This window comes from Vipera ursinii, assembly GCF_947247035.1.
Source record: "Vipera ursinii genome assembly, chromosome: 3".
NCBI classification, from domain to species: Eukaryota; Metazoa; Chordata; class Lepidosauria; order Squamata; family Viperidae; genus Vipera; species Vipera ursinii.
The window spans coordinates 37531893-37558702 of NC_139516.1; the positions used below are offsets into that span (position 1 = coordinate 37531893).

Genomic DNA, 26810 nt, shown 5'->3' on the forward strand with positions numbered 1-26810 from the left:
ATGCTGTCTTTTTTTTTTTAATGGAACGCTTCACGAATTTGCGTGTCATCCTTGCGCAGGGGCCATGCTAATCTTCTCTGTATCGTTCCAATTTTAGTACATGTGCTGCCAAAGCGAGCACACTATGCTGTCTTTTTAATACTTAACGTTGTTGAGTTATAGAGAAAGCCGAGTAATTTGATTAATCACAAATGGAACTAATATTTTCTTTCTGAGTGCATAAAGTGTACGTACAAAAGTGGTTACCACCTCTTCCTGTTGTCTTGGGAACTATTCATAGAAATTATGTATAAAAGGATAGCAGAACAGAATAATAGAATAATGGAGTTGGAAGGCATCTTGGAGGTTTTCTAGTGCAACTACCTATTCAGGCAGGAAACCCTATACCATTTCAGACAAATGGCTGTCCAATCCCTTTTTAAAAAGAACTATCATTTTAGCACTGTCTTCCGAAGGCCAGTCTGTGAATGTGTTTGCACTATATGCTAAACTACCAAATAGCTCTGCTACCACTCCTTTTTTTAAATCTAAAATTATGACAGGATTCCCCTTTGTGATTTATAATATCTTCCAGTTGTTACTGAGATTATATTATTATTATTTATTATTATTATTTATTAAATTTTTATACCGCCCTTCTCCCGAAGGACTCAGGGCGGTGAACAGGGCATATCTTAAAACTACAAAAATATAAAAATTAAAAAAGAATTAAATTATTGCCCACAATAAAAACAATAAAAATATATATAAATATTAAAACCCTAAGTGATTCCCCATCAGGCCAGGCCAGCTTGTTCAAATAAATGGGTCTTTAACCCGCGACGGAAGGAGCGGAGATCCGGTGCCATCCGGAGCTCAACCGGCAGCTGGTTCCACAAAGCCGGAGCGCCCACAGAGAAGGCCCTCCCCCTGGGGGCCACCAGCCGACATTCTCTGACTGGGGGCACCCTGAGGAGGCCCTCTCTGTGGGAACGCACGGGGCGGAGGGGAGTTGATGCCGGCAGCAGGTGGTCCCCGAGGTATTCCGGACCCATGCCATGTAAGGACTTAAAAACCATCACTAAGACCTTGAACCTCACCCGGAAGACAACTGGTAACCAATGCAGCTCACGGAGCAAAGGTGTAACATGGGAGTACCGGGAAACTCCCAAGACAACTCTCGCGGCCTTCCCTATTTGCATTCTGGAACACCATTCCCTATGAGATTCACATGACTTCCACTCTGTCCCTGTTTAAATAAATTAAATAAAATGGTCTAGTAGTTAAGAATGTAGGCATCTGCACTGTATGCCAGTTCAGGTTTCTGTGTGATCTTCAAGGACATACTGATGTAGAATGAATTGTAGTGATACGGGTACAAGGCAAACAAGAAAAGGAGGCTTCAGTTAATTTTCTTAATAACCCAAACTACAAAAAAAGGACATAACTGTAGTTCTTACTTGTTTGAGAGGAGTCCGTGAGAACAAAAGGGATGTCAGGATCCACATTTTTTATATCCTCCTTTAATGGATAATAGGCAGAAAAAGATTTAACCTGAGATTCTTCCAGCACTACATTTCTCTGTACGAAAAGAGAATTATTTAACTGTGGAATGACTTGCCTCTAGAAGTTGTGGTACTCCAACACTAGAGGTTTTTAAGAAGAAATTGGACAACCACTTGTCTCAAATGTTATAGATTTTCCTGTTGAGCAGGGGGTTGGACTAGAAGACCTCCAAGGTCCCTTCCAACTCTATTATTCTACTATTCTGTTGTCATGCAAATTATCAGGAAGTCTGGAAAAGATGGCAACTTTATTCTTCACAATATTATTTTGCATTGTCCTCTAAATTTGGAGATTAAAAATGATCAGAGATAGCAAGTCCGAGCAAGAAAAAAGACAGCACTACAATGCAAACAGTTATTTCTAATTTTATGAGCAGACTAATTTAATGTCCATTTTTTAAAATGTTGTTAAGGCTACAATTGGCTTTATACCAAATAATCTATCCTAAAGTATTGCAGGTATAAAAACCTCTTTTTCAGAGTGATTTATGTACTGAAGTAAATGTTCTGAACTTGCAAATTTTATATTCTAGGAGAAACAGGTTTGCAGTAAGAACAAAACAAAATCTTATTTAGGATGAAAATATTCTCATTTATTTTATTTAGAGTAGAACATTTCTGAAAATAATTCCTGTTATAATCCTCCAGAATTGCATTTTTAGTCCTTTTAGCTGTTCAATGTAGACTTTTTCAAAGCAATAACATAGTTCTGTTCTCCAAAATGGTAAAATTGTGATCTGCATTACAATATTATTACTATTTGACTACTAGTATTCTCTAAGAAATTGAGATTTCAATCATTTTGTTTGCAAAATATATTTTTCTGTAGATCATTATTATGATATAATTCCATGCATATCACAAATATATTTTAGTACATTCAGTATGTCTGAATTAAAATATCACAGTAAAGTAGAGTAGAAGCACATTAGAGTATTAAGCCAAAGTTTAAAATCTGATAGATCGGGAAAGAATGCTCTGTAATTTTAATGTACAGAAATTTCTTGTGGAAAAATTAATATTAAGTAGTTTAATTTGAGATTAATCTTAATACTTAGATAAATATGTGGCTATAATGCTTTGTAGCCAATAAGTACACTTATTGCTTTAGAAATTTGAAAGATTCTAATTCCACCAATGAACTGCAAAGCATTTCAGTGGCTCAATAGTATTCAATTTATACATTAAGAGGATTAACCAAGCTACTTAGAAATAAAAATGGATATCTCAGCTCTTCAACAGAGAAAATAAATAATATTTAACATGCATTATAAGGAATGCTTACATAACTCAACAGTACATAACTTGAATCTACTTACTCTAGTTTCTCCAAAAATTGGAGTGAGACTTGACATCTTGGTGACTTTCAATACCATTAATCATTGTGGCCTTTGAAGAGTATCTTCAAATGCAGCAGCATGTGTAATATGTGTATTTCTAGTAGAATATATATTTGACCTCTGCTCCGTGAACTGCATTGCTACCAGTCTTTTTCCAGGTCCAATTCAAGGTGCTGATATTGACTTTTAAAGCCCTACATGGCATGGGACTGTAGAACAGAACAGAACAGAATAGAATAGAGCTGGAAGGGACTTTGGACTTTCTAGACCAGGCCCCCGCTCAAGCAGGAGAACCTATACCATCTCAAACAGATGATTGTCTAGTTTTTTCTTAAAAATCTCCAGTGATGGAGCGCCCACAATTTCTGATGGCAAGCTGTTCCACTGGTTGATTGTCCTCACTGTCAGGAAGTTTCTCCTTAATTCCTGGTTGCTTCTCTCTTTGATCAGTTTCCAACTATTGTTTCTCATCCTTCCCTCTGGTGCTCTGGTAATCTTCTCTTCCTTGTGGCAGCCCCTCGGATACTGGAATACTGCTATCATGTCTCCCCTATTTCTTCTTTTCTTTAGACTAGCCAAACCCAAGTCCCATAGCCGTTCTTCATAAGTTTTAATCTCCAGGCCTTTGATCATGTTAGTTGCTCTTCTCTGAATTTTTTCCAAACTCTCAACATCTTTTTTGTGATATGATGACCAAAATTGGCTGCAGTATTCCAGGTGTGGTCTTACTATGGTTTTATAAAGCGGTACTAATACTTCACATGATCTTGATTCTATGCCTCTGTTTATACAATCTAGGAATGTATTAGCTTTTTTGGCAGCTGCTGCACACTGCTGGCTCATAGTCAAGTGATTGTCCACTAGGACTCCAAGGTCCCTCTCACAGTTACTGTTTTTAAACCAGGTCTTGTCCAATCTGTACTTGTACCTTTGCTTTTTCCTGCCTAGGTGTAAAACTTTGCTTTTCTCCACATTGGAACTCATTTTGTTGGTTAGGGCCCATTGTTCAAGTTTTGGATCTTTTGGATCTTTTTGGATCTTGAGTTTGTCTTCTGGGATGTTGGCTACTCCTGTCAGTTTGGTGTCATCTGCAAATTTGATGAGTTCCCCTTCAATTCCCTCATCTAAGTCATTTATGAAGATATTGAAGAGTACTGGGTCTAAGATGGAACCTTGTGGAACCACACTAATTACTTCTCTCCATTTGGATGTAGTGCCATTGAGAACCACTTGTTGAGTACAGTTTGTCAGTGAGCTACAGATCCATCTGGTGGTGATGTTGTCTATTCCACCTTTTTCTAGTTTACAAAAGAGTAGGTTGTGGTCTGCTTTATCAAATGCCTTACTGAAATCTAAGTATACTATGTCCACAGCATTTCACTGGTCTACTAGTTTAGTCACTTTATCAAACAATGAAATAACATTGGTTTGGCATGATCTTTTTTTAACAAACCTGTGCTGGCTACTGGTTATCACTTTGTTTGATTCTAGTTGTTCACAGATCTGGTTTTTTTTATTATCTTTTCTAGAATCTCCCCAGGTATTGATGTTAAACTGATTGGTCTGTGGTTTCCTGGGTCCATTTTCTTCCCTTTCTTGAAGATGGGAAAAAAGATGCCTTTTTCCAATCCTCAGGTACTTCCCCAGTGCTCCAGGATTTATGAAAGATGTGGTGCAATGATTTTGAGATAACATCTGCCAGCTCTTTCAGAACTCTGGGATGTAATCTGTTGGATGTAATCCGTCAAGGTCGGATAGGTGTTCTCTTATCATTTTCTTGCTTATTTTAATTTTTATTTCTAGTATGTCTTTTGCAGTTGTTTTTTTTTTGTATGCTCCAATAAAAAACAGATATAAATAAGTCTCGGGCTCCAGATACCAGGCCCAGCCGACAACAGCTGGGTCCCTCTGTTGCCCAATGTCACCAAGCCGCACCGCCAGCACCTCCAAAGCCACTGAGGATGTCAATGATTGGCAACAAGGGCCAAGCCAGTCATCCATCTCCATTTCTTGAATGTAATCGCGACCAAAAGGGGCTGTAATAAGTCTCCGGATACAGAAAATGGAGGAGGCTCACCTCAGTTCTCTAATATTCTTAATGCTAATATTAATGTTTGGTATTGATTAATTAATTGTTTTACCTTTGTTGTACACTTTCAAGAGTAGTTTGTTTGTGAGATGGATGGCTATATAAATTTGATAACTAAATAAATAAAAATTCCTAAACTGTAATTTGTGAAATGACAGAAAAAATTATTACATTATTTATTAAATTTTTGAATTATGAGTTAAATAATAAGATAATTATGATAGTAATATTTAATTCCAAAAACATCATTTACATTGAAATCAAATTAAACCTAGTGTTGATTCTGACCAATAAAACTATGTAATTTACATTATCTGACCACACTATCTGATGATACGCCAGAAGAGAAAAGCACCGGGAAAAACTGGATTTATACCCAAGAAAGTATAAAACTTCAGATTAAGTTTATTTAATCATTCAATAAATTTATTTGATGCTTTCCTATAGTTCAAATTGACATACACAACATTCCCTCCTCTATTTTATTTCCCCCTCAACAACAAACTGTGAAATAGGTTGGGAGTTCAGACACTGGCCCAGGACCTCCCATAGCTAAACAGAGACTTGGGCCTGAGCCTCCCCAATCCTAATCTGCAATGGAATGTGGGAATGACTTTGGGAGATTGGGGAAGAGCCACAGCCAGGGAATGATCAGATAAGAGGCAGTGTAGCCCAGAGAATAAATATGGGAAATGCCCTAGAAGGGACCCTTCTTAGCTTCTATAATTGTAAGGTCAACGGAGAGAAATGTACCTCAAGACTTGCAAACTTTTGTTAATGAAACAATGCAATAAAGTACAATTAGTTAATGGTTCTTTTTGCAAATGTCAGTGACATTGCTCTCCTGAAAATTCAGTTTTAAGGCAAGCTAGCCATAATGTTTGTCATATTGCTAATGCAGCATATATGTTCATAATTAAATAGACAGTACACCAGATTAAGATCTAAGCTAGGATAGCAGGAATTTGTTTGAATTGTTCTGATAGAATTGTTCTATCCCAGCTGATAGCTAGTTGCAATGGAGGAAAGCTTTTTTTGGTACAGTGCTAATAGATGATTAGATCTTGTCCAGGTTTCCCTGTGTTTATGTAACAAAAATCAGGAAGACAGTACCAAACAGTACAAATATATGACACATGAATCTTAGTTTATGACTTGTTCTGAATTCATTTGATTGTGCTTAACAGTGGCTTTCTCTGGCCATTAGTAGCTTGGTTGGAGTTGATATGAAGGCTCTCATATTCTTTGGCAGTAATTTTTGCCCATAGTTAAGAAGACGAACATCTCTCTCTCTCTCTCCCAAAAGTGCTTTCTCAAAAAGCAACTGGACTCTCTTGTTTTCTTTGAAGATCTTTCGCTTCTCATCCAAGAAACTTCTTCAACTCTACTCATTTATCTAAAATAACAGTATAGCAACTGTCAACCAATTGGATTTCAGGGCAATAAATATAAGAACTTTTCTTTAGCATAAATGGTAGCAAACAGTATTTTGAAGGCTGAGGTTCAGACCATTTGTAATCTGGCTAAGCTGCCTTGAAGAGGACATTCTAAAGCCTGGATACCATGACTGAAATACTATCTTTTTACAAGTTTTATTATGCAGTTTTCAGAGAAAACTCTATATGTGTTATTCCTTTAAGAGACTTATGAGTCAGTTAGCTCAGAAGTTAGCTCAGTCTAACTTCTCTGTTAATGTGTGAACTAGAATATGCTATCTGTGTGTTGGGTTGAAGGAGATGATGTGCTTCTCTTGAATGCTGGAGTATCCACAGATACAGTATTCTAGGTTTAATAAAGAAGGCTGTTCTACATAAATGTTTGTATTGTTGCTGAAAAATGAGAAGAAGCCTGTTTGGGATAGACAAGATCACTTTCCCAGGAATCACCCTGAGAGAGAAAACATTACAGAGCAACCCCATCCCCACGTTCTCTATATTAATGTATTATATTAATCCATGGTGGCTGGGGAATTGTGGGAGTTGAAGCCCACAAGTCTTAGTTGCTAAGATAGGATATTCCAATCTATATTTTATAACTTCAATTGTATGTCAAGATATTGATTTTTATCAATTCTTTATATGAAATGAAAAATTAAATTGTTCCTTATTGACCAAGATAAGAAAAGAAACAAGGTTTCATAGTTGCTTTGTATGTCTGCCTTACTCCTTGTGGCTTTTATTTAAAACCCTACATCATGTAAGGATAAAAATATAACATAGATTCCAAGGCAATGGTTGTTACCTCTCTGAAGCACAGATTACTGTGTGCTGAACTTCATTTTGCATCTCACTTTTTCTAAAGTTGTACCTGCCTGAAATACATCATACCACTGAATATGTATGAACAGTAAATTCTCTGCACGCATCCATTTGGTTCTGTCATGGGGATAGGATTTATTGAGCCTGTTGTCAATTCAAGTGCTTTAAAAGAACAGAGGCAGAATAAAGGGACTGAAGATGTAAAACTGAAGTGGCTGATAATCTTTAAAAAGAAGTGATCATTTTCCCCACCCTCCAAAAGTTATTATAAATACATAGAATACACTTTATCCCTCTATCTCTTTAAAGGTCACTCCTTCTATCAGGCCTCAAATAGGCCACTGGCAAATAGGGAGTCTTGTCCTGAGCAGGAATACTTTGATTTCCTAATTTAAAAAACCCCAATTCAAATGAATTTCTAATTAATTCCTCCACTATTGAATATGATTGCATATTAAGTAATATGGTGGATAATGGTGTTTGCTTTTAAAATCAAATAATAATACACTTTAAATTCTAGCAGTACTATTAACCATCTCAAAAACAGATGTCAACTTTAGAATGAGCATGGTTGTAGCCATCTTTTTCTTTCTCATTCCTAGTTGCCACATAGCACAGAGGGAGGAGGTTTGCCAGGTGTTCTGCTAGAGAAAACAGACTTTCTCTCCTGGACATTCTCTCATTGGAACCAAGGTCATCAGCTGCTCCCGAGATTGCAGACAGGGCGTTTCATGAAAAGCCTGCCAACACGCTGAGTGGGGAAATGTAGTTGCTTGCATAGTGTTGCGGGTGGGATTTCTTAACTTTGTATTGGGGAATTGTTATGCATCTCTTCAGACTTGGTTTCATTTTTGAAGTACTGACACTCTGTATCAATAAACATGTTCTTTGAGGAATTTACAAGCCGCAGAGTTCTGCTTTATTTGTCTCTGTCGATTGGAACCATGACAACATAATTTTATGGCTGAAAGTATGTTTATTCTCATCACATTCTTAGAAAACAAACATGGTCTGTGGGCTATTTTCGATTTAGGTATGGAACTGATGATTACATGCTATCACATTTAAATAAATTGCCTTGAACATTTTATTATTAAAAGTTGCACAAATTATTTGTGGTATAAATATGCATTGTTTATTTTGATAGGTATTGCTCAGGAAGCAACTTATTGACTACCATATCTATTCATAAGTAGAATACATGGGTAATATAATTGATGCCTAAACTCATTGAAAAGGAATTTTGACTGCACGTTGGAACTTAGCTAACTTACTGAAGTGGAAAATGCACACTTACAATCAACCAATGAATTTATAGCTTATTAAACATATGAAACTACATTTTCAGGCTTCAGTTCTAAATTTAGTGTTTGCTTTTGTCCAACTCATCAGGATTCATGGCTACAACTTAGAAATCTTATTCAGAATTAACCCATGAATTAATTACTTTATAACTTACATGCTGATTGGGAACTTTGAGGATTGTATTCCCATCTCTGGAGGCTGCCAAGCTAAAGAAAGCTAAATCTAGGGCTAAAACGCTTAAAGACGAAATTATAAGGGAATTATAAACTGAACAGAAGGTTGAATTTTCTTTTCAATTTTCTCTGAATCTTTGCATTCTTTTGTTGTTCTATTATAACAAGTATTTAAAGTTTTCTTTACCATAGCTTGCAGATATTTTTGATTTCTAACTATGCCTGCCAACGTCAGATAAAACAGTATATTTAATGTTAACAACACTGTATTATTGTTGATTTTATTTATTTAATTGTTAAATGTGTATAGTCACTTGTATTACACATCCAATTCTGCGTGGTTCACAAAATACAGATAAATAATTCAAATGACAACAGCAACCATCATAAAACACAATCATAACAACTAAAAACCAGTAAAGTTAAGGTTAATGTAGATTTTAAAAATAATTATATTACAAGTTCCAAACTGATTATGTGGAGCTGTGCCCCAAAATACCTTTGTGGGTCTCACTCAGCACAAGAAGCATTATACTGAAAAGAAGCAGCAGGTAAAGAGAAATTGTTAACTTATCAAGAGTTGATACATGAAGAGCATGGGGAAAATAAGATGAAATCAAAATTTGTCATTTTGATTGCAGAGGGATTTCATTTTCAATGGTTTTTGTATTTATGGTTACGAAAGATAATAGGACATTTGGAAGTGAAAAGCAGAAGACAGAATTTGAAGTTGAACTATGTACAAATGATGAACATTTACCTGCTAAAATGTACAAACTTTTATTATAATTTGAAGAAAACAAGAACAAGTGAAAGAGTATATATAAAATGGGCTAAGAACTTTCAACATCAGATAGGGCACTTGTTAAAAGCATTAAAATTCACATGTTATGATTTAAAAAAGAATTTTTTGTAAAATTATATATTCTTGGAACATGACTCTAGTAAAATTCTCGAGAATGTATAAAGGTGCTTCAAATTTACATTCAAAATGTGGACAAAATGGATCATTTTGTTTTGCCTGATGGACTTGTAAAAAAGCCAGAAAATTTTGGATGCAAATATATATAACAATACAAAGAATTTTTAAGGTCAACAAGCAACTGAAAGCAGAGTCTTATTGGAATTTATAGGTAGTCAGTTTAAACATAGCCATGGTATTATTTTTATAGACTGTATATTCTGCAAGATTATGCTTTCTTTTCTTTCTTTTCTTTTCTTTTTTTCTTTTTCTATACCTATTTTATTATACTATTCACTGTTTTACTTTATTCTTTTTATTTACTCTTGTGGCTTTTGCTTTAAAAAAACTCTTTAACAAAAACTATATAACCTACAGGAGAATGTCATCTATTTTATAAACAATATAACCATTTCACAGGCTCCATACCAACCTTAGTTCCTCAAACACAAGGGACATATTTTCAGCACCTTCCAGAAGACTAATATTTTATTCTTGCAGATAAACTGGAGCAGATGCTGCCCAGCAAATCAATGGATTTCTGGACTAAACCAGTGAGCTGGATTCTTTTCATCTGAGTTCTAGTTGGCTTGGGGACAGACACTGCTAGGCTGGCTTCCTGGATGACTTGCACTTTGGAGAAGGAATGCATTCCTCTTGGTTTTGTTGCACTGCTAAAACCCATCAATCTTTTGAGTTATTGAGAAGGGCTGGGAATTTAAGGTAACATTTCACTGTAAAAGCAAAGATAGATGAACCGCAAGAAACACTACAAAATCTATTATAAAAGCAATAATTTTGTTAGACCAATTGAAAATCATCACATTATGCACAAACTTTCAAGTTCTAAAAAAGTCTTCATTAGGCAAAATATTAAATAAATATACTAAGATTGCAGCAAAACACATTTGTGAATTAAACATCAGTTCTTTTCTCCCTTCCTTTTGTCTTTATTTTCATGCCTAATAACACATGAGAATTAAAACAAAAATACTGCACACTGCTTTGCAACCTTTAGTTGATCTTACAGATATATTGTTTCTCCCAAACTGGAAAGCAATCCTGTATCTATATGAATCTTAATATAATATTACAAACACAAATAGGCCTTAGAAGAATCATGGGAACTCTACTCTATTTCTATAAAGAATTTTCATTACAGATCAATTATAAAATTAATCATGGATTTTCCAAGGCATTTTGAAAAATTAAATGGACCTTTTACAGGAAATAAAATATAGTAGGTTCCCAGCTTTAGATGTTTAGGTTTTGTACTTGCTTATCCTGGGAAGCATCAAATGCACAATATCTATGGAGATTCTCAGTCATCCAAGTCATGGTTGTCCCAAAGATGCTTTTTGAAGAGGCAACTGGACTTTCTTGTTTTTCTCTGAAGATGTTTTGCTTCTTATTCAAGAAGCTTCTTCAATTCTGACTGGATGGTGGGGAATCCAGTCAGGTAGTCCTCAATTTATGATCACAATTTAGCCCAAAATTTCTAAGTGTGACATTTGTTGAGTTTTGCCCTATTTTACAATTTTTCTTGTCACAATTGTTAAGTGAATCACTGCAATTAATTTAACATGATTGTTAAGTAAATCTGGCTTCCTCATTGACTTTGCTTGTTAGGTCACAAAAGGCATCACATGACCCCAAGGCCCTGCAACCGTCATAACTGACACAAGTATGAGTCAGTTGCCAAGCATCTGAATGTAAATCACGTGACCATGGGATGCTACAATGGTCATAAGTGTGACCATAAGCGTCACTTTTTTCAGTGCTGTTGTAACTTTTAACGGTCACTAAATGAACTGTTGTAAGTCAAGAACTACCTGTATAGAATATACAGTCACAATATACTCACATCTAGGGTACAATTGGACTGTAGCAATGCTTACTTAAAGCAGTATAGTTCTTAGATCAATTTACAAAAAATAATTTTGGCAAGTATTTACATTATTATAGAATAGATGAATATTAAACTGTCAGCAATACTGGATGAAACATTTTATAAAATTTCATATGCAAAAGTCTCCACCCTTGTACAGGTCATATTAAAACACAAATTCATAATATAAATTCTACTGAGACATACATGAAGAACTATTAACACCTCTTCTAACTTCATTTCTTGAATGGACTGAGGAATTTTATGTTTAATTTTTACTGGCAGATAAGAACCTCTCACTGTTGCAAAGTTTTTTTTTCATAGCTTGTATGACAACAAAAGAGGGCAAGCATGATTGTACATTTTTCATCTTGTGTACTTTAGTTTATTTTGTAGGTTATGTTCTATGAGCTTTGTTTAGTAAGTCTTATGTAGTCTGGGTTGCTGAAGTGTAGTAAGAATTTGATTTGATATTTTACTTTAATATGTGTTTTAATTTTTTCTCTCCAATTATTCCCCAAAAGACAATATTGGAGATTTCTTCTTAGCATTCCTAGTTCATAAAAATCCACCTTATTCCCAATGAGATTTAAAAGCTACATAAATCGGCTGAGAGAGATAATCAGAACAATTGTGCACAATGTGAAATTTATTTGCAAAGAAGTGCTTCAGATTTCACATGAACACAGCACCTCTCTGCTATTCTTTTTTTCCCCAGGTTTCCTCTAGCGCTGAAATCAACACCTTAATGCAGTCAAAACTTTTAAAGAGCTCACAAGGAATATAAAAAGGCACTACTTGAATGAACAGCAGTGAAATTAGGACTCCTCTATTGGGATCAACAAAGGGTGTGTTTTAAGCCCCACACCCTTTTAGGGTGCATTATATGTATTAATATATGTTTCCCAGTTGTGTCTGCTATGTTGATGCTGTTGACTTCAACTGAGGGTAACATTCAGGTGAACTAATCCAATGTACTTCTTTCAAATCATTTGAGAAGCATGTGCTGTCCTTGTAATTGATAGAGACTCCCACAAGATTCCAGAAACTTATGGGGGGTGTATTGTTTTTTATTCCTTTATATTGGGTTTTTATTGTTTGTAAGCCTTCCAGAGTCACTAAAGAGTGAGTGGATGGCCATATAAATCTTCTAAATAAATAAATAAAATAAACAGCCTAGAATATTTAAAACAGTTTCCTATGATCCAAAAGGGACTATAGTTGGAATAATGAAGACAAGACGAAAAAAGCAGTTCTAGGAAGAAGCATTTAGGTTACTCTAACTGACTCGGAACTCTTTCCTGATATTTTCTTCAATGTATCTTTTTTCGGGTATCATTATCAATTTGAATTTCAAACTTTATATCGGGGTCTTTTTTCTCCATTTTGTTCTAGTACAAAACGGTGCATTCAACTTATTTCACACTTGTTTAAGTAAACAAGATAGCAACTGAAAAGAAAGGAGGATAGCCCAAATAATCACAACAGAAAGGAACAATCACTAAGTCTGGTCTTAGATGTTTTGATTAAATTCCATCAACTCAACCCAGGATGGCTCATGGCAATGGTTAGGTTGTATTGCAGTCCAAAATATTGGGGGTGGAAAATACCAATACCCAAGACGATGTGCAGCTAGCATTTCTTGATCTGTAGCTGATGTGGAATGGTCCTGGTTTGCTTTGGTTATTCTGTGAAGCTGGCTATTTTAAGTGCAGTATTCACAGTGTTGTTCCAGATAGTCTTTTTTTTTGTTGGAATAGAGCTGGAAGGGACCTTAGAAGTCCCTTGCTCAACCCCCTGTTCAAGCAGGAAACCCTACAGTATATTATTTCAGACAAGTGGCTGTCCAGCCTCTTCTTAAAACCTCCAGTGATGAAACAAACACAACTTCTGAAGACAAGCTGTTCCAATGGTTAACTGTTCTAACTGTTAAGAAGTTTCTCCTTAGTTCTAGGTTGACTATAGATACTTTCCATTAGTTATTGTCTGTTTCAGAGCTTAAGAATAAACATCATTTATTGAAGGAAATTATTCCATATATTTGTTCTCATTTTACTTAAGCATCAATTAGTAGAAAAGCCAATTATAGTCAATGCATACCAATATGCTTGCATACTTATTAATTTTTTTTATCGAAAAGTTTTTCAATACATTTTATCTTTAACAATCCCTCCCCCCCACCCCCTACCCAACCCTTCCTAACCCTCCCTAACCCTCCACCCTCCCCTTCCCCCCTCCCCCTCCCCGACTTCCCAGAGCTAAATACAAGGTATAAAAGTAAAAACAATCATAAACAACCATATGCTAACAACAATAAACTATTAAGTCTATCGCACTCTAGCTCGTATAAAATGACCACAAGCAATACTAATATCACATCAAAACTTATACAAATGCTAAATGAAACTTTTTGGTCCCATATTTGTTCTGGATGTAATCAATCCACTTTTTCCACTCCATAATATAACGTTGTTGCAAATGGTCTTTCAAATAAGCCGATATATTTGCCATTTCCGCCAGGTCAGAAACTTTTAAAGTCCATTCTTCTATAGTCGGCAGTTCCTCCTTCTTCCAATATTGACCTACTAAAAGTCTTGCTGCCGTAATTAAGTTCAGCATCAACTTAGTGTCCACAACAGTAGTATCCGTAATTATGCCCAATAAAAACAATTGCGGACAAAACTTTATCCTTTGCTTAAATATCTTCTGCATATTCCACCAGATTTTAATCCAAAAAGCTTTAACCTTTTTACAGGTCCACCATACTTATTAATTGAAGACAGCTCAGCCACAGTGTCCTTAAATTAAAGATGCGCAATTATAGGTCTAACTATAGGACTATGAATAGTCCTCTTACATTAAAGTAATAAATATAAGACATGATTGCTGGCCACTGTCTGATGAAATGCTTTTGAACTATCATTTGAATTTCTAACATAGGAAACATAACATAATTAGGGCAATCACAAGTCCATTTGCTAAACTTTATGTTAACTTTTCTCAACATTAACCTTTTCCTAAAATAAATCTAACTTTGTCTTGAACAAATATGTGAAAGCTTCTATGTGAAATATGTGAAAGTTTCCATGTGTCATCTAAATATAGTGGATTTTGCCAGAGCAGATATAAAGCAAAATTATAATTATGCACATCTTTTTTTGTCTCAGTTTTCCTCTCCAACTTTGCTGCAGTCAGCAATATGAAATGGCTAAGCTGGCTAAAAGCCTGCTAGTAAGCTTCGTATGACAATGTTACATGACAGAATGGATTTATTTTCTTAAGGTAGATAACTTAAAAAGGGTAAGTGGTATGATTTTGCAAGGTACCAAGAATGATGACCTTCTGAAAAGTATTTTAACATTTTAGTCCCTCTGCAAAGTGGTTCATTATTGAAATAGCATGAAACAAGGCTGAAGAGGACACATTCTATAGGAGAGAAAGATAGAGTGGAATATTATGGGAAATTAGGATGCCTAAAGTAATTCTGAACTATTGTACTGTTTATATGAAGGCAGTCTTCAAGCTGAGCAGCTTATTAAAGACCAATCAAGACAAAAAATAAATGGACCATTAAGCAACACTTCACTGGATTAGCACTAGGCTACATGGTAATTTCAGAAATTCCTTTGAAGTTTAGGCATTAGAAAATTACTTCTCAAATGATACAACTATGTGACTTAGTTGTTGTCTAAAAGCTGTATGATAGACCCTAGTCAAGCTGAGAAATCCTTTTTGGATTTAATTATGTTAATGAGTGTTCATAGTTTTCCCTGGAGCTCTAGGTGACCTTCTGATGCAAAATAGAGAAACAAGCATTAACAAAGTGGGCTTAATAGAAGCCAAGAAATCTAGTCAAGCAAAAGAAAATTGGTGACTAGTGTCATTCATCCTGAATTAATGCTTAACAATGTTCAGGTTTAAGATTTTCCATCAAAGGAATCTTTCTTGTTGGTTTACTCTCAACATAATTAATACAGTTACAGGTTTGTGTGTAACAAAATCACATTCAAATACATTCAGTCTTCTGAGTACATGTGTTTTGGAAAATAAGGGATAAACACGAATCATATATCCAAAGATTTGAATAGTAAATTATAGACAATATATTAGCACACACCAGTGTGTGTCTTTTTTATGTCTTTTTTAAAGATATTATATAAGGCTACATAAATAGCAGCCATAAAAAGCTGCTCTCAGCAGCTTATAAATGGTTAAATCATAAAAACTAATAACAAAACAAATAAATCCTCTAAAACCCCTTGGTTAAACCACAACATATTTCAATTTCAAGTCATTTCAGGACATATTCATCTAATGTTATGGCCCATTGCTTAGTGGGAAAACAGGATTTCAGGCCTCACGAAAGACCAACAAGATCAGGGCCATCCAATACCTGTTTCATGGGGCAGTTGCTGCAACAGTTGCTACCTCCTTGACCTTGTTTGGTGACATTGGATTATGAAAGCACGCCCACTCTGCTGGATTTCGGGACAAGCAAAGACAAGGGTTCCCAGACTCCACCAGTCATTTTAATATTTAACCTGTAGACTCTCCATTAATTTTCAAAGGTACGGATATATTCTTGCTCTTGAAAAATCACAGCCAATGCCTTACCACTACCTACTATGTTTTCTGAATTTTCTCTTGTTCCTATAAGATCCATGTATTTATTAAAGTTCAGTTTAATATTATACAGTGCAAAGACATTGGGAATCTACTTATATCTGTACTAGAATGACGTTAGCAGCCCAGGTAGATCAAGCCAATATTGCATATTATCAGAAACCGATATAAACAATAGACAGATCCAGGATGTTTATGAATTGGACAAAAAGATGACTAATTTTCTAGCAGCTAATATTTAAATTTTGCCATTTGATTCAGAAGATATTCCAGCCAAGAAGACTAGGATACAGATAGCTCTAGCCAAACGAATGAATTCACCTTTGAATAATTTAATTTTAATTTAATTTAATTTAATTTATTGAGATTTCTATACCGCCCTTCTCCCTAAGGGACTCAGGGCGGTTCACAGGGCATATATAAATAAGAATACAAAAATTAAAAGAAAATTAAACCAATGCCCAATTAAAAACAAGAATGATAAAATAATAAAAACCTATAAAAACCCATATACCCCCATCAGGCCAGACCCGCTAGTTCAAATAAATGGGTCTTCAACCCGCGGCGGAAGGATCGGAGGTCCGATGCCGTCCGGAGCTCAACCGGCAGTTGGTTCCATAATGCCGGAGCACCCACAGAGAAGGCCCTCCCCTTGGGGGCCACCAGTCGACATTCCTTGACTGGAGGCACCCTGAGGAGGCCCTCTCTGTGGGCACGCACAGGGCGGAGGGGAGTTGACGCCGGCAGCAGGTGGTCCTCGAGGTATCGCGGACCCATGCCATGTAGGGACTTAAAGATCATAACCAAAACCTTGAACCTTACCCGGAAGACAACTGGTAACCAATGTAGCTCACGGAGCAAAGGTGTAACATGGGAGTACCGGGAAACTCCCAAGACAACTCTCGCGGCTGCATTCTGTACCAGTTGGAGCCTCCGAGTAGTCTTCAAGGGAAGCCCCATGTAGAGAGCATTACAGTAGTCTAGGCGAGAGGTCACGAGCGCATGAGTGACCGTACATAAGGCCTCCCGGTCCAGATAGGGCCGCAACTGGCGCACCAGGCGAACCTGGGCAAAAGCCCCCCTAGTCACGGCCACTATATGATCATCCAAAGTGAGTCGTGAATCTAAGAGGACTCCCAAGTTGCGAGCCCTATCCACAGGGGGTAAGAGCTCACCCCCCATAGAAAGAGATGGAACATCCCGGGTGTCCCGGGATGCCGGAATGTACAGCCACTCAGTCTTGTCAGGGTTGAGTTGAAGTCTGTTCCTCCCCATCCAGACCCGAACCACCTCCAGGCAACGGGACATCACAGTGAGGGCATCACTGGGGTGGTTTGGGGTCGAAATAAAAAGTTGGATATCATCGGCATATTGATGATACCCAACTCCAAAACCACGAATGATCTCACCCAGCGGTTTCATATAGATGTTGAACAGGAGAGGCGAGAGGACCGACCCCTGAGGAACTCCACAAGCGAGAGTCCTAGGGGTCGACCTCTGCCCCCCTGCCAACACCGACTGCGAGCGTCCCAGGAGATAGGAGGAGAACCACTGAAGAACTGTGCCTCCCACTCCCAATCCCCTGAGACGCCGCAGCAGGATACCATGGTCGATGGTATCGAAAGCCGCCGAGAGGTCTAATAGGACTAGGACAGAGGAATATCCCCTATCCCGAGCCCTCCAGATATCATTCACCAGAGCGACCAATGCCGTCTCCGTGCTGTGCCCGGGCCTGAAACCCGATTGGTAAGGGTCCAGATAATCCGCTTCATCCAGGACCAGAGGGAGCTGATGCGCCACCACACTCTCAACAACCTTCGCAAGAAAGCGAAGGTTGGAGACTGGACGAAAGTTGTTCAATACAGCTGGGTCCAAGGCAGGCTTCTTGAGGAGAGGTCTCACCACTGCCTCCTTCAAGACGGTGGGTAAATAACCCTCGCTCAAAGAAGCAGATATAACCGCCTGGAGCCAGCCTCGTGTCCTCTCCCTAGCTGCATAAACCAGCCAAGAAGGGCACGGATCCAATAAACATGTGGTGGAACTCAGCTTCCCCATAATCCTGTCCACTTCATCAGGGGTCACAGAATCAAACTCCTCCCAGATAACATTGACAGGACCGCCCGTGTCCTGATCGCCAGACTCTGCCCAGCTGGAGTCCAAACCGGTCCGAATCCGAGCGATTTTATCCGACAGATGTTGACTAAATTCCTCGGCACGACCCTGCAAGGGATCCTCCCTCACCTCCTGATTAAGAAGGGAGCGAGTCACCCTAAACAAGGCGGCCGGGCGATTATCTGCGGACGCGATGAGGGTAGAGAAGTAATTACACCTCGCCACCCTCATCGCTGCGAGATAAGACCTAATGTAGGTTCTTAACCGCAACCGGTCGGATTCAGATCGGCTGGACCTCCAGCAGCTCTCTAGGCCCCGTTTCCGATGCTTCATCTCCCGGAGCTCCACGGAGAACCATGGAGCTCGCTGGGATCTGCACCGGGTCAGGGGCCGCAAGGGTACAACCCGGTCAAGTGCCTCAGTAGCTGCCCTTTCCCAGGCTTCCACTAAGGCATCCACCGAGTTGTGAGCAATGGAGGCAGGTGGGGACCCCAGCGCCGCTTGGAATCTATCAGGATCCATTAGGCGGAATAAACAGTATATATAGTAAATTCTGTATGTACATATTGCATATCCTTTTATGGTCTTGTCTTATTTTTGGGTTCTTTTGAAAATAAGTTGACCCCCTCTTTGTGGCAGCCCCTCATATACTGGAATACTGCTATCATGCTACCCCATGTCCTTCTTTTCCCTAGAGTGGCCATACCAATTCTTGCAACTGTTGTTCATATGTTTTGTCTCCAGGCTCTTAATCATCTTAGTTGCTCATCTTTACACTTTTTCTAAAGTCTCAACATCTTTTTTGTAATGTATTGACCAAAATAGGATGCAGTATTCTAGGTGTGGTCTTGCTAAGGCTTTATAAAGCGGTACTAATACTTCACATGATTTTGATTCTATGCCTGTGTTTATACAATCAAGGATTGTATTAGCTTTTTTGGCTGCTTCTGCACACTGCTGGCTCATGTTTAAGTGATTGTACACTAGGACTCCAAGTCCCTATCACAGTTACTGTTTTTGAGCCAGGTTTCATATAATCTGTACTTGTACCTTTGGTTTTTCCTGCCTACATGTAAAACACTGCTTTTCTCCAGATTAAATTTCATATTGTTGGATAGGGCCCAGTATTCAAGTCTGTCGAGATCCATCTGGATCTTGAGCCTATTTTCTGAGGTGTTGACTATTTCTGCCAGTTTAGTGTCATCTGCCCTTCTATTCCCCTTCTATTCCCTCATCTAAGTCATTTATAAAGATGTTGAAGAGTACTGGGCCTAAGGCAGAACTGTGTGATACTCCACTTCTTATTTCCCTCCATGTAGATGTAGTACCATTAAGGACTATTCATTGAGTACGATTTATCAGCCAGTTACAAATCTGTCTAATGGTGATGCTGTCTATCCCACATTTTTCTAGTTTACCAAGAAGTAGGTTGTGGTCTACTTTGCTGAATGCCTTACTGAAGTCTAAGTATACTATGTCCACAGCATTTCAGTAGTCTACTAATTTAGTCATTTTGTCAAAGAATGAAATAAGATTGGTTTGGCATGAACTGTTTTGAACAAACCCATGCTGGCTACTAGTAATACCTTTGTTTCTAGATATTCACAGATCTGTTTTTTGATTATTTTTTCCAGTATCTTCCCAGATATTGATGTTAGGCTGATTGGTCTGTAGTTTCCTGAGTCTGTTTTTTTTCTTTCCTTTTTATTTTATTTATTTTTATTTTTATTCCATTTATATCCCGCCCTTCTCCGAAGACTCAGGGCGGCTTACAAGCTTAGCAGTAGCCTTCATTCTATGTATATGCCTGCTTATTAGGGCTTTCACACATAGCCCAAGTGGCATTATTACAAAGATGGGAACCACATAAGCTCTTTTCCAATCCTCTGTAGTTCTCTGGTGCTCCAGTTTTTTTAAAGTGTGAATTTTATATTCATATTTTAAAAATATGAGTATAATGATGAATTTCTTTATATTTTATTTATAAAGGTATATTTATATGAATTTATTAACATCAAAATATTCATATTTTTAAAACCATATTTTTTTCTCCAAGTCCTGCTACATCATAGTGGTGGGGGTGTTCCTGTGAGAGATAAGCAAAAATGAGTGGAAGTATGCCAAGGGTATATAATCCTAGCAAGTCACAAAGGCAGAAAACTGCTTAATTAAGCAGGCATCTATATTGGGCAACAGTAACTTAGAAAGATGCTGGAGGCAGATGTTAACAGAATAACAGAAACAGAATAACAGAGTTGGAAGGGACTTTGGAGGTCTTTTAGTCCAACCCCCTGCTCAGGCAGGAAACCCTGTACCATTTCAGGCAAATGGTTGTCCAATCACTTCTTAAAAACTTCCAGTGTTGGAGTATTCACAACTTCTGGAGGCAAGTTGTTCCACTTGTTTATTCTAACTGTCAGGAAATGTTTCCTTAGTTCTAGGTTGCTTCTCTCTTACTAAATGTTCACTTTAGTAACAATAGCAAAAATGATCTGCAAATGATCTCAAAGCTCTACAGTAGTAATAAGAGATAAAGAATATGGTAGAATAATGGAGCTAAGACTAAATATGAAGATGGCCAACTAATGACAATAGGTACAGCAACCAGCTTTGGAACTGATAGGATCAACTATTAGTAGAAGAATCAGCTGTCCAGAAATACTCCATAGTCTACATAGAGTAGCAATGAAAGCCTTGGAAAAGATATTCACATGCCACAATGTGCCTATATTTAAATAGATTACAAATATCTAGGCCCTGATTTTCCCATGACAATGTATAAAATTAAAAGTTGGACTCTGGAAAAGCAAGATAGAAAGAGTATTGGTGCTTTTCAACTTTGGTTTGGAGAAAACTCCTGAAGATAAAATGGACAGCCAAGAAAATAAACACATAGATAATCAAATCAATCAGTCTGAGTTCTCATTTGAGGCACAAATGACCAAGCTGAAATTTTGAACATATTATGTCAAACCTTGATTTATGAAGAGGTTTGCAATGCTAGGAAAAGTAGAGGAAAGAGAAAATGAAGATATATTGTCTTAGTTACAGCACCATTGGAATTTCTGGAAAAATTGGTTAGGAACAATATACTGGAAAAAATCTGTGTGGTCACTAAGAATTAGCATGATGTGATAACAAAATCAGTTGATCAATATACATTTGAGCGCAGAAATCTTTTTCTTTGTCAGATTTTAAATGTCAAAGCAAGAGTAGATTTCCAAGAAAATAAAAGTTGAGAACAGGCTTATTGCAGAAATGCTATGAAGCCAGAAGATTTCCAAAAACATTGTACATTGTACCAAATGCATGTTCTATATATAGTGAAATTAAACTTCTCCCACCAAAGCAATACAGTGGAAGAAGTTTGATTTCACTGTGATGTGAATTGACACACATTGCCATGACCTCCATTTTAGGTGATGGTTTACTTTCCATCTATCTTTTGTTTTCAGGGAAGACAGAACTTGTGAACTTTTGAACATATAAATACTGATTCTTACACTGGAATTCAGTGTGATTTCTGCATGTGTTTAACTATGGGTGAACTTCGTTCACTTTATATAGCTGCCCGTCTTATGTATATGAGTGAGCAGCTTACAAAGTTAAAAATACAAAAACTGCAAAATATAATAAAAATATTTTAAAAATACAACAATTAAAATTGAGTATTTACAGTATTGACTTTCAGTATTTATTGTCTTTCAGCATTCCTCTGTAAATAAATAACTTTTATAATTACTTATAAACACTTAATTTTATAATACTATACAAAAATATGTTGGTGGCACATGCCTTCGTTTGCAAATTATCTCTGATCCAATATATCTGAACAATCTCTTCTGCAAGCACTTTAATTTTTTTCTTTGTAAGATAATTATTTTAGCTGGGACAGATTAATTTTGTTTGCTGTTTGTTTCATTTCAGGTGTAACAAAACTACAGTGCTTTTCTCCTTTATTCTATGAATGCTTCCGACTAATCCTGCTTTTTTCAACCTTGGCAATCTTTCAACTGGCTGGAGAATTCTGGGATTGAAATCCACCCATCTTAAAGTTGTGCAGGTTGAGAAACATTGAACAAAACAATCAGGTTTTCACCTGTGTCATCCCAGACATTTTGTTTCTAGCCATGATTTCGCACCACAATAGTATATATTATTTTGTCTATCTCTATCTCTATCTGTATCCAGTCCCAAATTGAATTCCATTATTTATATAGTACAGTTTCCTACCTTTAACACTGAAGAAATCTGAGTTTTCTAAATATGAAAACATTTGCTTACAGAAAAATGTGTCAAATTCTAGAATCCCATTGAAATATCATGCTTAGATATAGAAACCTTAGAAATTAGGTCCTTTGATGAACATACAGCTAGATCAGTGCCAATATACATGAAATATATTGCCTTCCTCTTCCAAACTGGCTGACACACAATACCTCTTGGGAAATATTTTTTTTATTGTTCCTGGAGTGACAACTTTCAAGACTGGTTATTCTTTTGTCAAATTGCCAGATGAATGAGCTGCCAGCTGAAAACAACAGCAAAATTTTTATTGTTATATTGTAAGACAGTAAAAATCTGTGTCTGCGCTTGATATTTGTGATGCAATGAAACACTTTTATGGATATTCAATTCATTTGTATCTTAAAATAATGCACTAGAAACAAAAATGCTTCTCTAGCTGAATGAATATAAATTTTTGTTGGCTTCCTAAATGCAATTGCTTTTATTTATGATCATTTTTATTTTAGGATGTCCTTGAGATAGCAGCTCATATGAAGTAAGCACTTGCTAAGGTATCCCATGATATTCTGATTACAAACTAGTTTGATATTAATTAGATTACATAATAACTAATAACATGAACAACTAAAACCCTCAAAAATCATAAGGTGCTAATCAATGGTACCTCATCAAACTAGTGAAGCATGAGTGGTTTAAGACTGCATATCCAGGGCTAACTGCCATATTACTATGTGAATTTGCAAATTCATATAGTCCTTAAGATACAACAGGTCACTTAACAAACATTCAAATTACAACAGATATTCCAAAACCATATACAAACCAGTTTCAAAGTTATGACAGCTGCAGTCTCCTTATGACAGAGTATAGAGATGCTACAGTGATTTGACAAATTTATAGTTCTCTAGATCAGAGCTTTTCAACCTTTCACAGATCGTACCACTTTTAGGACATAAAAATATTCGAATACCATCAGTGCTTAGCAAGGTGCCCGGAACCTGCTGACTAAAAAAAAAAGGGGGGGGAAAGGGGTGGGATTTTGGGTTTTACTGATTAGATTTATTTGTTGTTATAGAAATGGCTAGTTTATACTATTATGGAAATGTAAAAAGTTGAGGTTCAACGTTAATGCTTCATTCTACTGCAAGAGAGGAAGTCAGAAATCAATGCCTTTTCTTTTCTTTTTTCCTTCTCTCCATCACTTCCCCCCCCTTTTCCTCCCCACTGTATACTACTATTCACTTTTGTATTTTTGTATTTTATTCTATAATAAAATGTTAAAAACTGTAAAAGAAAGGAAAAAAAGTACCAGTTTTAATTTCTTCGGTGGTGGCTCCTTTGCTGAGTCACTTTCCCTTTGCATTGACAAATATATGACAAATTTATCCATATTTATTAATATGCACCACTACCTTGGTGGTCTCTCTCTCTCTCCTCTCTCTTTTTCCTCCTTGCCTGTTGGGCTCTCCTTCCACAGCTTCTTCTCCCTTCTCTCTACTTCTTCACTGCCTGCTGGGGTCTCCTTCCACTGCCTCTTCTCCATCCTCTTCTCTTTCCCTGTCATCTTTTTTTCCCTCTCCCACCAAAACTCTTCCTTTCATATCCTCTCCTCTCCCCCCCCCCTCCTCTTTTTCTTTTCAGTGCATCTTCAGCTGACTGCTTTCCTCAAGGCCGGGCCTCTCTGTCTCTTTCCATACCCTCTCTTTCCCCTGTTGTCTTTTTTTTCCCCTCTCCCACCACAACCTCCTCCTTTTATATCCTCTCCCTACCTCCTCCTATTCTCTTCAGTGTATTTCCAGCTACGTGCTGCTTCTGGAAGCACCAATCATCTGAAGCCCGGCATCAATCCTGGGGCTTCTGCCGAGCCCTGATACCCCTTCACCTCCAGCTTTCTCTCCCTCAGGCTTGTGTGGCATTGCTGCTGCTTCAGCTCATTCCTCTCCTCCACTACATTTGTCTAGGATGGTCATGTACCACCTGCCAAGTACCAAGTATTCATACCACCAGTTGAAAAGCCCTGCTCTAGATAAAGGACATTTTGGTCTACTCTGAAAATGAGGCTAGCACACAAACCATGTACATACAATCATCTCTTTGCCAAGCCAGAACAATGCACCTTTGATCTGCAACAGCTAGATATCTTGGTGTACTGTTTTTTCACAAAGAACACCCATATGGACCCCTAAAAACATCCAAGCTCTACTAGATTAGCAAGTCCTCCAACAGCCAAGGGCATACAACTGTTCCTGGCCTTCGCTAACTTCTACAGAAAATATATACCTGGTTTTGCTCACAAGGCCAAACCCCTTGTCCAACTACAAAAAGAGGAGTTAAATTTGCTTGACTTCTATATACCAAAAAGCAGTCAAAGAATTAAAGCAGCTTTTTGCCCAACACCCCTTTCTGCAGCATCCAGACTCACCAAAGAGATTTGTGGTTCAAATAGACACTTCAGATGTTGCCATCAGAGCTGTTCTTTTACAAGAGAGGGAGGGAGAAAACAGTTTATTGCCTTTTACTTTCTTCTCTGGAGCCTTAACTGCTCCAGAACAGTTTTTAATAAAAAGCTCCTTGCCATTAAATCAATATTATAACACTGGAGATTTTTTGTAATATTTTTCCATAGACGTCAACACAGACCACAAGAATCTAACATGCTGCAAAAGACCAAGCCACTTTCACCCAGTCAAATTAGATGGAGGTACTTCTTTTCATTCTTCAATTTTTACATTCAATATATCCAAAGCCCTAAAATGCCAGATGCTCTCTCTCACAAATCAGAATATTCTCAGGTTCAACAGATTCCAGTACCAGTAACAATTTTGCAACTTTTGCATTTCCAGCCTTGACAGCAGCCACCATCCATTGAGAGATTGGGAGCTATCAAATTGCACTAAGACTTTAATCATTAGGATAATAAGCAATGACTAGACCACTTTTCATGGGCTTGGATGGATAACCTCAAGGAAACCCTAGCAGACTAGGCAGCTTCTCCAATAGTATAACAACTCACTATACTCATCAACTTCAAGGACACCACTTCAAGCCACATATGGCACACATCCAAAAGTGTTTCTAGACCACCCTACACAGAGCTCAACAATTCCAGGGGTGGTTGACTTTTTACAGGAGCAACTCATTGCAACTCAATGAAGCCAAGCAGTTTTATAAAAGGGCAGTAGATGCTCAACAGTGAAAAGGAATGCCTACAGCAATAGGAGACATGGTCTGGCTCTTGGCCAAGTTCTTAGCATCTTCAAGATCTTCAAAAAATCTAGATGCTAAATTTGTGGGACCATTCAGGGATCTCAAACAAATCAAAAGATCCTTACTCTCTAAGCATGCCCCTCCAAGCTCACTATGAGCCCAGCATAGTGGTATGACTAGCATTCCATCACTAGTCATAGTAGAGGGGATATAAAGTAGAGAAATACTGGACTAGGCACAGAGGCAAAGGCATTCAATATTTGATTTATTAGAAGACTACCCTGTTGCTGATCGCTCCTGGGAAAATGCATGGTATGCTCATGCCCTAGATTTAGTTCCCAAGTTTAATTTGCACTTCCCCAAAAAATCACAACCAACCAAACTCCCAGTTCCCCAACCTGCATTGCCTAAGGAACCTGTCGAAGAAGAGGTTAACCAGCTCTTCTGGACAGCTCCAGGGGGAGATGGAGCACTCACTTATGATGGGCCTTCCATCTCTGGCCTTCAACTCTGGGCAGGGGAAGGGAAGGATCCTTTAACAATGTTTTCAGCAACCACCACGTGGCTTGCCAGCCACAGCTTCCGTTTTACCCTTGCCAAGTTCCCATGAGAATTCGGACTTTGAAGAAATGATGCAGGAGCGCAAAAGCAGCATTGAGGAACCCAGGGAAGAGGAGTGAGGACAAGGTGAAGGGGTGAGTGATTAGGCTGAGCCCGAGGGAGGGGTCAAGCGCATCATCAGTCTCAAGTTTCTTTGTACCCACAAGAAATCTAAGTCTAGCCCACCTTGAATTCTATTGACTCTTATCTACCACCAATTTGCTTTGAGTGTTAGTACTTCAGATTCTTGTAGAGAGTATTGGCATGCACTCTAAACCTGTATTTATTTGAATTGTATTTACTCCTGATTTCCTGCCCTTGATACTCAATGGGGCATGAATTATCTAGTATAATCTAAAGGAAGATTGTATGTTGAGAGTCCCATTTCTTTCACCCACTAGGTTTTACTACCTAGTTTAGCTTAATTTATTTCATATGTTGCATATCACCTAAAATCCCCTC

At 37.6% G+C, this 26810-nt stretch overlaps 1 long non-coding RNA gene across 1 annotated transcript in view; it reads left to right on the plus strand.

Moving 5' to 3' along the window:
- LOC310638569 overlaps positions 1 to 23806 on the plus strand; it is a 56815-nt gene extending 33009 nt beyond the window's left edge. The window contains exon 4 of the long non-coding RNA XR_014492130.1: positions 22221 to 23806. This is a non-coding gene — a long non-coding RNA (uncharacterized lncRNA). The remainder of the gene's footprint in view (positions 1 to 22220) is intronic.
- Positions 23807 to 26810: the final 3004 nt, after the last annotated feature.